Below are 14,904 nucleotides of genomic sequence, written 5' to 3'. Positions count from 1 at the left end.
CGCATCCCAAAGCCAGCCCAGCTCTTCCCCTCCACCCACTGCATCCCAAAACCAGTCCAACCTGTCTGACAACAAAATGTGAGGCTGGATGAACACAGCAGGCCAAGCAGCATCTCAGGAGCATAAAGTTGACATTTCGGACCTAGACCCTTCATCAGATAGGGGGATGGGGTGAGGGTTCTGGAATAAATAGGGAGAGAGAGGGGGAGGCGGACCGAAGATGGAGAGAAAAGAAGATAGGTGGAGATAGTATAGGTGGGGAGGTAGGGAGGGGATAGGTCAGTCCAGGGAAGACGGACAGGTCAAGGAGGTAGGATAAGATTAGTAGGTCGTGGGGGTGCGGCTTGGGGTGGGATGAAGGGATGGGTGAGAGGAAGAACAGGTTAGGGAGGCGGAGACAGGTTGGACTGGTTTTGGGATGCAGTGGGTGGAGGGGAAGAGCTGGGCTGGTTGTGTGGTGCAGTGGGGGGAGGGGATGAACTGGGCTGGTTTAGGGATGCAGTTGGGGAAAGGGGAGATTTTCAAACTGGTGAAGTCCACATTGATACCATTGGGCTGCAGGGTTCCCAGGCGGAATATGAGTTGCTGTTCCTGCAACCTTCGGGTTTGGCATCGTTGTGGCACTGCAGGAGGCCCATGACGGACATGTCATCTAAAGGGAGTGGAAATGGTTTGCGACTGGGAGGGGCAGTTGTTTGTTGCGAACTGAGCGGAGGTGTTCTGCAAAGCGGTCTCCAAGCCTCCGCTTGGTTTCCCCAATGCAGAGGATGCCACACCGGGTACACTGGATGCAGTATACCACATTAAGCAGAGGTTCACCTGCACATCTGCCAATGTGGAATGTCATCTTGGGGCCTGGGATAGGGGTGAGGGGGGCAGTGTGGGGGCAAGTGTAGCATTTCCTGCGGTTGCAGGGGAAGGTGCCGGGTGTGGTGGGGTTGGAGGGCAGTGTGGAGTGAACAAGTGAGTCACAGAGAGTGGTCTGTCCGGAAAGCCGACAGGGGTGGGGATGGAAAAATGTCTTGGGTGGTGGGGTCGGATTGTAGATGGCGGAAGTGTCGGAGGATGATGCGTTGTATCCGGAGGTTGGTGGGGTGGTGTGAGAGAACGAGGGGGATCCTCTTTGGGCGGTTGTGGCAGGGGTGGGGTGTGAGGGACGTGTGGCGGGAAATACGGGAGACGTGGTCGAGGGCGTTCTCGATCACTGTGGGGTCCTTGAAGAACTTGGACATCTGGGATGTGCGGGAGTGGAATGTCTTGTCGTGGGAGCAGATGCTGCGGAGGCGGAGGAATTGGGAATAGGGGATGGAATTTTTGCAGGAGGGTGGGTGGGAGGTGGTGTATTCTAGGTAGCTGTGGGAGTCGGTGGGCTTGAAATAGACATCAGTTACATGCTGGTTGCCTGAGATGGAGACAGAGGTCCAGGAAGGTGAGGGATGTGCTGGAGATGGCCCAGGTGAACTGAAGGTTGGGGTGGAAGGTGTTGGTGAAGTGGATGAACCGTTCAAGCTCCTCTGGGGAGCAAGAGGCGGCGCCGATACGGTCATCAATGTACCGGAGGAAGAGGTGGGGTCTGGGGCCTGTGTAGGTGCGGAAGAGGGACTGTTCCACGTAACCTACAAAGAGGCAGGCATAGCTGGGGCCCATGGCCACCCCCTTAGTCTGTAGGAAGTGGGAGGAGTCAAAAGAGAAGTTGTGAGGGTGAGGACGAGTTCGGCTAGGCGGATGAGGGTGTCGGTGGAGGGGGACTGGTCGGGCCTGCAGGACAGGAAGAAGCGGAGGGCCTTGAGGCCATCTGCTTGCGGAATGCAGGTGTATAGGGACTGGACGTCCATGGTGAAACTGAGTTGTTGGGGGCCAGGGAATTGGAAGTCCTGGGAGGAGGTGGAGGGAGTGGGTGGTGTCACGGACGTGGGTGGGGAGTTCCTGGACCAAAGGGGAGAAAATGGACTCCAGATAGGTGGAGATGAGTTCAGTGGGGCAGGAGCAGGCTGAGACGATTGGTCGACCAGGGCAGGCAGGTTTGTGGATTTTGGGAAGGAGATAGAAGCGGGCCGTGCGGGGTTGGGGAACAATGAGGTTGGAGGCTGTGGGTGGGAGGTCCCCTGAGGTGATGAGGTCATGAATGGTGTTGGAGATCGGGTGTGGGGTCATGATCGAGGGGGCGGTAGGAGGTGGTGTCGGAGAGTTGGCGTCTGGCCTCGGCGACGTAGAGGTCAGTGCGCCATACTACCACTGCGCCGCCCTTGTCTGCGGGTTTGATGGTGAGGTTGGGGTTGGAGCGGAGGGCTGCCTGTTTTGCAGGGGAGAGGTTGGAGTGGGAGAGAGGGGTGGAGAGGTGGAGGCGGTTAATGTCGCGACGGCAGTTAGAGATGAAGAGGTCGAGGGAGGGTAGGAGGCCTGGGGGTGGTGTCAAGGAGGAGGACTTGTGTTGGAAGCGGGTGAAGGGGTCAGTGGAGGGAGGGTTAGGCTCCCGGTTGAAGAAGTAGGCGTGGAGGCCGGTTGAAGAAGTGGGCGTGGAGGCTTGGAGACCGCTTTGCAGAACACCTCCGCTCAGTTCGCAACAAACTATTTCCACTCCCCCTCCCATTCTTTAGATGACATGTCCATCATGGGCCTCCTGCAGTGCCACAACGATGCCACCCGAAGGTTGCAGGAACAGCAACTCATATTCCGCCTGGGAACCCTGCAGCCTAATGGTATCAATGTGGACTTCACTAGTTTCAAAATCTCCCCTTCCCCTACTGCATCCCTAAACCAGCCCAGTTCGTCCCCTCCCTCCAATGCACCACACAACCAGCCCAGCTCTTCCCCTCCACCCACTGCATCCCAAAACCAGTCCAACCTGTCTCCGTCTCCCTAACCTGTTCTTCCTCTCACCCATCCCTTCCTCCCACCCCAAGCCGCACCCCCATCTACCTACTAACCTTATCCCACCTCCTTGACTTGTCCGTCTTCCCTGGATGGACCGATGCCCTCCCTACCACCCCACCTATCTTCTTTTCTCTCCATCTTCGGTCCGCCTCCCCCTCTCTCCCTATTTATTCCAGAACCCTCACCCCATCCCCCTCTCTGAAGAAGGGTCTAGGCCCGAAACGTCAGCTTTTGTGCTCCTGAGATGCTGCTGCGCCTGCTGTGTTCATCCAGCCTCACATTTTATCATCAGCTGGGAGATAAGTCCTGCCTGCTGTCGGTACCTATCAGCACTAACAAATCAGCTAACTACTCATCCTATTTTCCCCAGAAATCACCTTCAAAGAATTTCTAGGGGAAAGTGGGGAAGGGAATGAAAGTGACAGGCATGAGCGAAAAAACCCAAATCATCCCACTTAAAGTACTATGACAGAATTCAAAAAACTACCGAGGAACTGTGCACAGAGAAATCAATGCTCTCACTGGGTACTGGAATTCATGTAATTATTCAACAAAAGTGGACCAAGAACATTTGTTTCTTGGAGGTAATTACATGCAGTATAGTTACCTTGCATGTAAAATTGTAATTTTAATAACCAGAATTTTCAAAAAATATTTATTCAAGTACAAGGGGTGTTGATGTACCAATAGTATCATTACAATGGTAATTTAAATCCCTTGGGTTGTTCTAACAAATGGTTTGAATTCCACCATAGCAAATCATGAGACTTGAATCAAACATTGGAACAAAAATATTGACCAGACTCAACCAAATAAACTGGTGATTGTTCAAATATCAAAATCCATCTGCCTTATTGTCATCTTTTAGGGAAGTAAATTTGCCATGCTGTGGTCTAGGAGACTCCAGATCTACAGCAACATGGCTGCCTTTTGACTGCTGTCAATGTGATTAGTGATGAGCAATAAGGTGCCCCTGAAGACAGAGTAGGTGGTTCTTCTATTCATTCAAAGGATGAAGGTATCGCTGGCCAGGCAGCATTTGTGGCCCATCCCTAGTTGGCCAGAAGGCAGTTAAGAGTCAACCACATTGCTGTGGTTCTGGAGTCACATGTGAGGATGGCAGTTTCCTTTCCTAAAAGGATGTTAGTGAGCCAGATGGGTCTTCCAACAATTGACAATGGATTCATGGTTATCATTAGATTCTTAATTCCAGACATTTATTGAATTCAAATTCCACCATTGGCCACGGCAGGGTTCAAACCCAGGTCCCCAGAACCTGGATCTCTGGATTAACAGTCCATCAATAATACCAACAGGCCATCACCTCCCACCATGGTCAAAAGACTTCCAACATGAGTGGGCGCTGCAGCAGCTGGCTGCATCATCAGCCCAGACAATAATGTTATTTTATTAGCTTTATTTCATTTTGTAAGTGGCTTTAAAGCGGCGAAAAAGCACTCTTTGGGCCATTCAACCAGTGTTGGTCAAAAACAAGCTCTTAACTATTCAGACAACAAAGTGTGGAGCTGGATGAACACAGCAGGCCAAGGAGCACAAAAGCTGACACTTCGGGTCTTGACCCTTCAGCATAGCTTTTCTGCTGAAGGGTCTAGGCCTAAAACGTCAGCTTTTGTGCTCCTAAGATGCTGCTTGGCCTGCTGTGTTCATCCATCTTCACACTTTGTTATCTTGGATTCTCCAGCATCTGCAGTTCCCATTATCTTTAACTACTCTAATTCACTTTCCAGCATTTGGCCCATAGTCTCATATCCGTTGGCATCGCAAGTGCACATCTAGATCCTTAAAATGTTCGGGCTCTCAGCCCCTACATCCTTATAGGAAGTGAGTTTTAGATTCCTACCACAGTGAAAAGAATCTGCCTTGCATCATGTCAATCTCCTGAACCTTACTGAAACCTATGACTCTTGGTCATTGATCCTTCCACCAAGGGAAAAGTTTCTGTCTATGCCACTCAAATTTTATACATCTCAATCATGTACCCCTTCACTTGGGTCCAAGGAAAACAATCTCTTGTTCAGTGAGCTATATAAAAACAATCCTCAAAAGTGGGGTGCTGTTTTCCAACTCACCTGGAGAGTTGTTCTACGTTCATCGTTCTGTAAAAATCTCTCCTTAAAAAAGAAAATCTTTTATATATGGGCACAACTTCTAGATTACCACAACAGGTATGGTACCAAATGAATACTATCTTTCTGATTAAATTTAGGCAAAAAAAAACAAAAAAGGTACCATGGCATTATTCAAGAAGCATGATTCACCAAAAATCAAGAGAAGTCAGAAAACAGTGTGGAGCTAGAGGAACATGGCTGGTTAGGCAGCATAAGAGCAGCAAAGTTAACGTTTCAAGTTTGCAAGACCCAAAACCTGAACTTCCCTAATGCTGCCAGACCTTTGTTCTTCCAGCTCCACACTGTTGACTGACTCCAGCATCAGCAGTTCTTGCCATCAAAAAAGTCAGAGGATAATTAGGATTAGAAAATCAGGGTTACAGAAGCAAGCCAGATAATTTATGTGGGTGCTGTTCATAAGAGAGTCTAGAAGATGGTTGGGGGGGGGGGGGGGGGGGGGTGCATGCTGAAGCATGTTAGGTCCACCCCCTCTCTGCCCTCCAGAACCAATTCTGGGAGGCCTTTTCTGCTGCCAAACCCCATTTCCAATGTTGCAGCTGTTCAGTACAGGAGGAAACTGGCTGGAACCACATGCATGCACATTAGCAACTGAACACAGGCAGTTACCACACAGTTGTAATGTCAGCAAATACAACTTTTATAAAACATTGCAATGCTCAAAATTGCAGAGATGAGAGAAGGGTCTAAGGCCAAAGTGTCAGCCCTCCTGCTCCTATGCTGTTGCTTGGCCTGCTATGTTTATCCAGCTGTACACCCATTATCTCGCAATGCTAAAAATGTCTGCTAGCCTACAAGTTGCTGCATTTAAAGTTATTCACTAAGCATTTTAGTCAAAACATTCTACAAGAGATGTTATAAGTGAAAATTCTGTTTATTCTTATTAAATGTACTTGGAAGCCACAACTATTTAAAAAATGTGTCTTCCACTGTCAACCAAGGAGCTCAGGACAAAGCCTGCAGTAGACTTTGGGACCTGCAAATTAAGGTTATAAGCTGTTACTTGAGTTATCGTGCAGTCAGAGCATAGCTATCTTTGGGGTAGAAGATTCAAGCTCACTTTCCCCATATCTCTCATGTCCAAGTAGGTGGATTAAAATGAAGTAACAGAATGAATAAACATTGTTAAAAACAAAAACACTTGCTCCAGGACAACAGGTACACAGTGAGCCAGTCAACTAGTCCCAAGTACTGTACTCAGTGTTTTGCCAGATTTGCAGGAACAATGCTCAATCTTCACTTTCGTTTCCATCGGAGAGACATTTACACACTAGTAGTCAATTTGTTTCCCTTTAAAATTCACTCGTGGGATATGGGAGTTGCCAGCTGGGCCAGATTATTGCTGGTCCTTAGATGCTCACCGTGGTTGTGAGCTACCTTCTCAGACCCCGACAGTAAATGCGCTGTAGATATATCCATAATGGCCTCCAAGGGATGCCAGGATTTTGACCCAGGCCAGTGAAGGGAGTGAAACATGCAAAAAGGTAGTAATTTTTTTAAAATCTCCTATTGAAGCTTATTCAATCTGGCATTTTTCTACAGTGCAGCAACTTTTTTGCAAATCTCTTTTGATGATTTTGATTGTTTAGTTGTATGACGGAATCAAAAACATTTTCTCATGATACCATTGTTTCTTTTGGCTCAAATCCACATCCCTCTGGTTCTCAGCTTATCAAAACAAGATTTCCCTAGCAATGCTGACAAATTCCTCATGATTCAGAGCACCTCTAATCAAATCTTCCTGAGGAGATCAATCCTCATTTCTCCAATATATCTTTTATAGTGGAAGTTTCTAATCCCTCAAACCGTTCTCAGATCACTAAAATTTTACTCCAGTTTGAAAAAGAAAACAAAATCATTATGTCACCTGAGATGCTGCTTGGCCTGTGTTCATCCAGCCTCACATTTTGTTATCATTATGTCACCACTGTTTCTGTGACTCAGCCAACTTCATAGCCAAACTGCTACCATTCCTTTTTATTCCATTAGCTCTAAATTCACTGACAGGCCAGTTACAGAGGACTTGGTCAGGTGCCTTTTCAAAATCCACATCATTACAATCACAAACCCTTCAAGGAATTAGTATGACTCACCTAACTGACTTAAAATTTTGTCCCAAATCAGGTTCTAAAAAGCCACTCCAAGGTTCACTGACTGCCATGTGGCTGCTGACAGTATCTTTATACCATTTTATTGGAACATTAAGTTTAGAGTCATAAAGCATGGAAACAGCCCTTCACCTGAAACCTATGCCCGCTAGTTTTGGGCTTCCCACCCCAGGGAAAAGACTTGGTCTACTGACCCAATCCATGTCCTTCATGATTTTATTAACCTCTTAAAAAAGATCAGTACTCAGCTGCCTACATTCCAGGGAGAGCCCCAGCCTCAGATCAAACCCTGGCAATATCCTGTTAAATCTTTTGAACTTTTCTCTAGCAGGGAGACCAGAACTGAATGCAGTTTCTAAACATGGCATCCTGTACAGCCACAATATGACCTCCCAACTCCAATACTCAGTGCAGTGAATGATGAAGGCAAGCTTGCCACATGCCTTCTTTCCCACCTTATCCAATTGTGTTGCCACTTTTGAGTACTGTGGACCTGTATGCTGCGATCCTTCTGTATAAGTTCTGCCATTTACTGTATACTTCCCTTTCGCATTTGAACATGAATAGGGTAAGTTCCCACAGTCTTATTCCTAGGGTGGGGGCCCAAAGCTAGACAGTGTAGCTTTAAATTGAGTGGGGACAAAAAAAGTTTTAAAAAAGGATCCCAAGGGACAACATTTCCCCCCAGAGGGTGGTACATGTATGGAAGCTGCCAGAGAAGTAGGAGCCTGGTTCAGTTACAACATTTAAAAAGGCATCTGACGGATATGAATAGGAAGGGTCTAGAGTGATACTGGCCAAAAATGATGGCAAATGGGACGACGTTAGATTGGGATGTCTGGTCAACGCAGACCAGTTGGACCAGAGGGCCTGTTTCCTTGCTGCAAGGCTCTGACTCTATTAGATCTTCCAAAATGCATCAACCTTCCATTTGTCCAGATGAAACGCCATCTGCTGTTTCCTGGCCCAGGTGTCCTGCTGTATCCTCTGCACTGTCTGGAGATCCCCAAATCTTTATCTACAAGAAAAAAACCTTACCAAATCAGACCACCTGCATGGTCATCTAGATCATTTATAGATTTCAAACAGGGTCCCAGCATTGATCTCTGCAGAACATCGCCATGGTCATAAGATCTCCAGTCAGAAAAAGCACCCCTTTCCACTGTCTTGTTCTTACCAGCTGACTGCGGATCCTATGTGCTTCCATCTTCCATAACGCGCCAAGGAACCTTGTCCAAGGCTTTTTGACAAACTTAGCAGTCACAGCCCTGCCTTCAATCATCTTTGATGAAGTGACAAAAATCCTTCAACTCCACAGCAACAAGCAATGCTAGCCACAAGTCCAAATTTTCAGAGATAATGGGAACTACAGATGCTGGAGAATCCAAGATAACAAAGTTGGAGCTGGATGAACACAGCAGGCCAAACAGCATCTTAGGAGCACAAAAGAGGGCGGCCTAGGCCCGAAACGTCAGCTTTTGTGCTCCTAAGATGCTGCTTGGCCTGCTGTGTTCATCCAGCTCTACACAGTCCATATTTTCATTCTAGGAATAATGGAGCAGAATTTTCCTTCCTGGTACCGCCAGCCTACTTAACATAGGCAAGTATGAGACAACTGGAGCCAAATAATGGGAAGGCAATAACAAATATGCAAAATATTCCTTAAAAACCACCTGTGCAGTGACTTGCATGATAAGCATCAATACATTCCACAGCAAGTTTACAAAGCAATGTCAAATCACTGGACCGGAAATGTTAACTGATTTTTTTTTCCTTCACAGATGCTGTCAGGCCTGCTGAGCTTTTCCAGTGACTTTTAGCAAGGTTGGTCAATGGTTTTCTTTAAAATTCATTATGGGAGAAGGGCTTCACGTATGTATTGCCCACCCCAGTCACCTATTGGAAAAGAAGATTCAGCCTCATTGCTGCACATCTGCAGTGATCTGTTGGCCAGACCAGGTAAAGATAGCAGGTTTTCTTCCAAGAATGACATTATGTGGATTTTACGTTATGTGAAAACTGTATTGATTTTTACAATAAGTAGTGAAGACAGCAGGCTACCTTTACTATCCTTTTATTGAAGTCAAAACTCCACCACCATCTGCCACAGTAGGATTCTAATCCATGTCCACAAGACCATTAGAAAAATGAACAGGAACAGGTTGTTTGGCCCTTCACAGTTCCACTATTCATTGAGATCATGGCTGAATTGGCCTAATGCCATATTTCTGCCTTTAGCCCATATTCCTTAATACCTTGGCTTAATTACAGGCTTAAAGTAAACACCTGTTCTAGCATCAATTCTCATTTGTGGGAGAGCATTCCAAATATCTAAATCAACCTGTACATACAAGTGCTTCCTAACAGCTCTCTTGAAAGGTCTCGTCTTAATTTTCAGTCTAGGTCCCCTAGCTCTAGAACCCCCAAATCAGAGGAAATAGCACCTTTCTCTACTGTCTCTTCTTGTTATGATTTTAAAGGCTTCATTCAGATCACCCTTTAATCTAAATTTCTAAGAAAACAGGCCAAAATTTATATAATCTTTCGTCAATTTTATCCTTGAACTCTAGTGCATCATTCACTCCAAGGCCAATATATCTTTCCTAAGCTGTGCAGCCCAGATCATCTCAGAGTGGGGCAGCACGGTGGCTCAGTGGTTAGCACTACTGAATCACAGCACCAGGGAGCCGGGTTCAATTCCAGCCTCAGATGACTGTCTTTGTGCAGTTTGCACACTCTCTTCTCTTCCCTGCCCTGCCCTGTCTCCACACAGCACCCCCCCTCCCCCGACTGCATGGGTTTCCGCCAACAGTGCAAAGACATACAGGTTAGGTGCATTAGCCATGCTAGATTGTCTGTAATGTTCAGGGATGTGTAGATTTAGGTGGGTTAAGGGGATGGGTCTGGATAGGATGCTCAGGGTTGGTGTGGACTTGTTGGGCCAAAGTGCCTGTTTCCACACCATATACATTCTATGATTCTAGAACCCCAAACGGGGTCTCACCAGGGTTGTGTCTCGCTGCAGCATGCCTTTTGCATCTTTGTACTCCAGTCTAAGTATAAAAGGCCAGCAATCCACTAGTTTTCTGATATTTTATGCACCTGTTTGTGACACTTCCAAAGATCTAGATACCCTCACCCCCAAAGATAACAAAGTGTGAGGCTGGATGAACACAGCAGGCCAAGCAACATCTCAGGAGCACAAAAGCTGACGTTTCGGGCCTAGACCCTTCCTCTCTTGAAGGGTCTAGGCCCGAAACATCAGCTTTTGTACTCCTGAGATGCTACTTGGCCTGCTGTGTTCATCCAGCTTCACACTTTGTTATCTTGGATTCTCCAGCATCTGCAGTTCACATTATCACCCTCACCCGCAAAGTCTTTTTGGATTCACTGTATTTAACTTCACCCCAAATAGCTGGGCCTGTCCTTTTTGGGTCCAAAACTTTAAAAACACCAAACACAAAATGGACAACATTGCACTTCCTTATGTTGGACACCATCTGCCAGAGTTTTGCCCATTCACTTAGCATAAAATTTCAAATATTGCAAGGGAAGCATGCTACTAAGATATATTCCAATGGAATGAATGGTGCATTAGATTAAAAAAGCCAGAATTATTAAAAGATATACAAGGACACAAAGCATTAAGTGCCCGTGTATTTTTGAGCTATTTATTGGAAAAGTCATTTAATGCAAGAGGGTTTATGCCTTCACCAGATTATTCCAAGGAAGGCAAACTATGAGGATACAGTTTTTCCAAACAGAAGTGGATCTACAGAATAGATAAAAATGATTATGAATGACACTGGAGTGAATAAAGTTGCATTTCAAGTTAGAAGTTGTTGAAACATAAAATTCTTTACAATTGCAGTTTATATTTATCAAGCACTTCCCAAAAAAAGGAATACCTCTCAGTGGTCTGTAGGAGTGGAAAAGTTTAGAAAGGATGAAATTGTAGAACATAGTGCCTAGGCAGATGAAAATGACTACTGGTGGAGCGAATCAAGGTAAACCAAAGATACATAGTGCCGAAATCTAGAGATTAAAGAGGCGATTACAAAAGATGGAAATAAAAGGTGAGGGTAGGTTGGTTAACTCCACTGGCTGGATAACTGGATTGCAATTCAGAATGCTGCCAGTGTGGGTGCAATTCACACATCTGTTATTAAAGGACCCTCTATCAGCCATCATTTGATGACTGACGCTAAAATACAAGTCATCCCTCTCTAATGAGAGAACAGTCACATGGACCAACAGGGCTATGGCCTACTTTACGGTTCAGATTATGAATCAGTGTTCCAGGTTCCACATTCTTCTTTACCACAATTACCTTGGATTCCCTTGCCTGTCAAGTCTACTTTCACTTTAAAAATACTGGCTGTTTTCTGAAGCAGTCAAAATTGCAAAACCATTTAGAAGAAATCTTAAGAAAGGGAAACTCCTGAAATGTAACATCCCTTATTTCTGAACTGCACCAAAAGAGGGAACATCCATTTTAATGATCTTCAGGATCTTAAACACTTCAAGCAATTCATGCCCACTCAGCTCCAACACATACATGGCCAACTTGTCCAGTCAATTCTCAAGGCAACCCATTTATTTCAGCTTCCAATGAATAGTCTGAGTTATTTACATACTTATGAAAAATAAAGACTATAACTGCCTATAGTATTCAAGAAATAACAAGGTTTAGAGCTGGATGAACACAGCAAACCAAGTAGCATCAGAGAAGCAGGAAAGCTGATGTTTTGGGCTCAGATCTAGTGTATAAGGCAGGCTGTAGTAAAATCTTCAGGGTCCCCAGGGGAAAACCTGTTCAATCTCGCAAGATTAAAAAGAAGAGATACCCAAGGGTCAAAACTGCACGGTTAGTAGTAGTAGTTCAAGGTTGCAGCTCACCACCACCTTCAAGGGCAAATCATGGATAAGCGTAGATGACACCCTAGCCAGTGACATCTATGCTTTTTGTATTTGTTCACAGGATAATGATGAGGTGAGCCTTGACATACCTCATGCAGAAACTGGCTTTTTGATCCTTCTCTAATCAGCATATATAGGACATGATGGAGGAAAATCATGAAGCGATGCCTTTTTGTTGTAAATGGCTCACATACAGTCTAATGACTAGAGTAAAAGGGAGTCCTAGCCAGCTAAACAGAAGGGGGGGGAATGGTGTATTCAAGAGGTGACTAGATATTGGTGCAAATGGGATCAAAAGTTATAGTGAAAAAGCAGGATTAGGCTAGAAGTTGGACCATCAGCCACGGTATGTTGAATCGCAGTGCAGGCTCAAAGGGCCAAAAGGTCTCCTCCTGCTCTTACGTTTCTATGTTTAAGTGGCTGGAGAAACGAGGTTGGCATCTTTGAGGCTGTGGACCTTAGGAGGAAGCTACACTGGCTCATCCACTTGGCATTCTTGGCTGAAGATGAATGCAAGTATTTCAGCCTGATGTTTTTTGCACTGATTTACTCAGCTCGATGATAGCAAAGGATGGAGATATTTATATACTTCAAGGAGTCATTTAAATACCCACCACTATTTGACCGAATGTGGCAGCACTGCACACCTTAGGAAGAAAAGGAAAGTCACTGGCAAAGCTCAGCAGGTCCAGCGGCATCTGTGATGGAAAAACGTCAGGATTATCATTTCGGGTTCAGTGCTCCTTCTTCAGAACTGCACAGCTCAGACCTGATCTGCCTGTTATGGGATTGCTTAGCCCTGGCTATTGATATTTGAAATTTTTATCATGAATTTCAGTTATGAGAAATTTACCTCATTTGAACAGCAAGAAATCAAACTGGTAATCTGCAAAGCAATCAGTAAATACAATCACAAATTTTCAGACAACAACTTAAACACAAGCCATTTGCAAGTTACTACATTTAAAGTACAAGTGCTACTGTCTCACAAATTGTAAGTCAATATCCTAAGGACTTGCAAAATCTGGCCTTGACTAAACACTTTCAATGCGCCCCAGAGATAGCAGGAACTGCAGATGGTGCAGAATCTGAAAATGACAAATGGAGGAGGGTCTAGGCCCGAAACGTCAGCCTTTCTGTGCCTCCGATGCTGCTTGGCCTGCTGTGTTCATCCAGCCCTACACGTTATCTTCAATTTAACCGAGCCATTTTGTAAACTTGGGAAATGCTTGGCTTCTAGTCAGTCACACCCATAAAAATTCTACCCACAACCCCTTAAAACAGTGTCAAACACCTCAAATAAACAACCAGAGCGGTCTCAATCTTCGATGGCAATGGCGCATATCTGATCGGTCAGCAAGTTACTTGATATGCGCGCACACACACACGCAATAAGAATAAAGCACATCTTTGAAATATAAAGTCATCCAACGAATTGCAAACATTAAAAGTCACAGTTTTTGTGCTCCGACGATGCTGCTTGGCCTGCTGTGCTCATCCAGGTCCACACTTTGTTATCAAAGCTTCATTACATTTGATTGCCAATGAAAGTTGACAGTATTTTAATGAAACATCAAGTTTTTTTGCGCTAGGGAGAAAAGATATGTTTAAAAAAAGTAAGCCAGTCGATAGGTCACTAAAGACAGTGCAACATTCACGACAAGGATGTCCCGAGAAAGGCAGCAACATAACAGGGTCGATGGAGCAGGGCCAAACAAAAGCAAAAAAAAACAAGACCAGCTCAGAAAGCGCTTGGGAACACCGATGGCGCCGGCAGCAGAACCAGCCCGACGACCAGACAAGGCAAATAAAAGGGGATGTGGTGCCAGCCCAAAGAGGCGGCCTCCAGGACCAGACACAGACGCAGCTGATGGCCCACAACAGCAGAAATCCGCATCTCCTCCACCTTCCTCCAGCTCCACAGGCGAACGCCACACACAACAGCTGCTCCCTAACCCCCTCCTCTGACGCACCAAACGGAAATAATAATAATAATAATAATAATAATAATTAATTTACCGCAGGAAAACAGACAAAAACAATGAACCGTTCCCATTGCGATACCGAACTGCTGACAAATTACCCGCACATACATGTCTGCGTCTGCCAACCCCCCCCGCAAAGTGACCGACGGTTAGCTTTCGATATTTGAACTCCAAACCCCTTCGTCGCCTTCTCGCTTCAACAGCAACCTCCGTATTTGCACCTTTCCCGAACCATCCAGACCGTTATCCAAGGATTTGATTTTGAAAAGACACGACCCACCCTCGGTGAGGCCGCTGTCACTCACCCGCCGCCGGTAATCCCGGAGCTCGCCGCCTGGTTACCCCGCTCTCCCTCCGGTATTCCCGCAACTAATGGGCTGTGGGTTTTTATTGTTATTTTTCCCCCGCTCCCCGCCACAGACACACCAACCATCCAAATCCGGTGCAGCCGCTTACCGTCGTCTTCTTTTCCCCTCCCCCACCACCACCACCACCACCACGACGACGACGACGACCCCCCACTCAACAACAAGCGCATGCGTCGCCGCTCGAAGCCGCCTCACTAACGGCCGGTCACGCGCCGCGGCACGACACGCCCGGCTCGCTATTCACCATCCGGGCCGCCAGGGGGCGGGGAGGGGAACAGCGAGCAGGCAGGCAGGCAGGCTAGAGGATAATGGAGGGGGGAGAATAAAGGGGCTGGGAGGATGGGGATGGGGGAAATGAGGGCTAAGGGAATTGGGGAGAGGATGGGATGGGATGGGATGGGGAAGGGGGGGAAGGATGGGATGGGGAAGGGGGGGAAGGATGGGATGGGGAAGGGGGGGAAGGATGGGATGGGGAAGGGGGGGATAGGATAGGGGAGGGGGG

The 14,904-nt window shown here is 46.4% G+C and overlaps 1 protein-coding gene across 3 annotated transcripts in view; it reads right to left on the bottom strand.

Annotated features, from left to right (window-relative positions):
* The window catches only part of grinaa (glutamate receptor, ionotropic, N-methyl D-aspartate-associated protein 1a (glutamate binding)), a 77,862-nt gene extending 63,255 nt beyond the window's left edge, over nt 1-14,607 (bottom strand). The window contains exon 1 of one of the 3 annotated variants that reach the window (XM_048554038.2): nt 14,491-14,607. The gene's annotated coding sequence lies outside the window, so the exon portion shown is untranslated. The other 2 variants (XM_048554020.2, XM_048554028.2) reach the window with 2 other exon arrangements.
* Nucleotides 14,608-14,904: the final 297 nt, after the last annotated feature.

Source organism: Stegostoma tigrinum, chromosome 2 (genome assembly GCF_030684315.1).
Source record: "Stegostoma tigrinum isolate sSteTig4 chromosome 2, sSteTig4.hap1, whole genome shotgun sequence".
Classification (NCBI taxonomy): domain Eukaryota; kingdom Metazoa; phylum Chordata; class Chondrichthyes; order Orectolobiformes; family Stegostomatidae; genus Stegostoma; species Stegostoma tigrinum.
The sequence above is the reverse complement of the archived record's forward strand: the minus strand, read 5'-3'. Positions and strand labels throughout refer to the sequence as shown.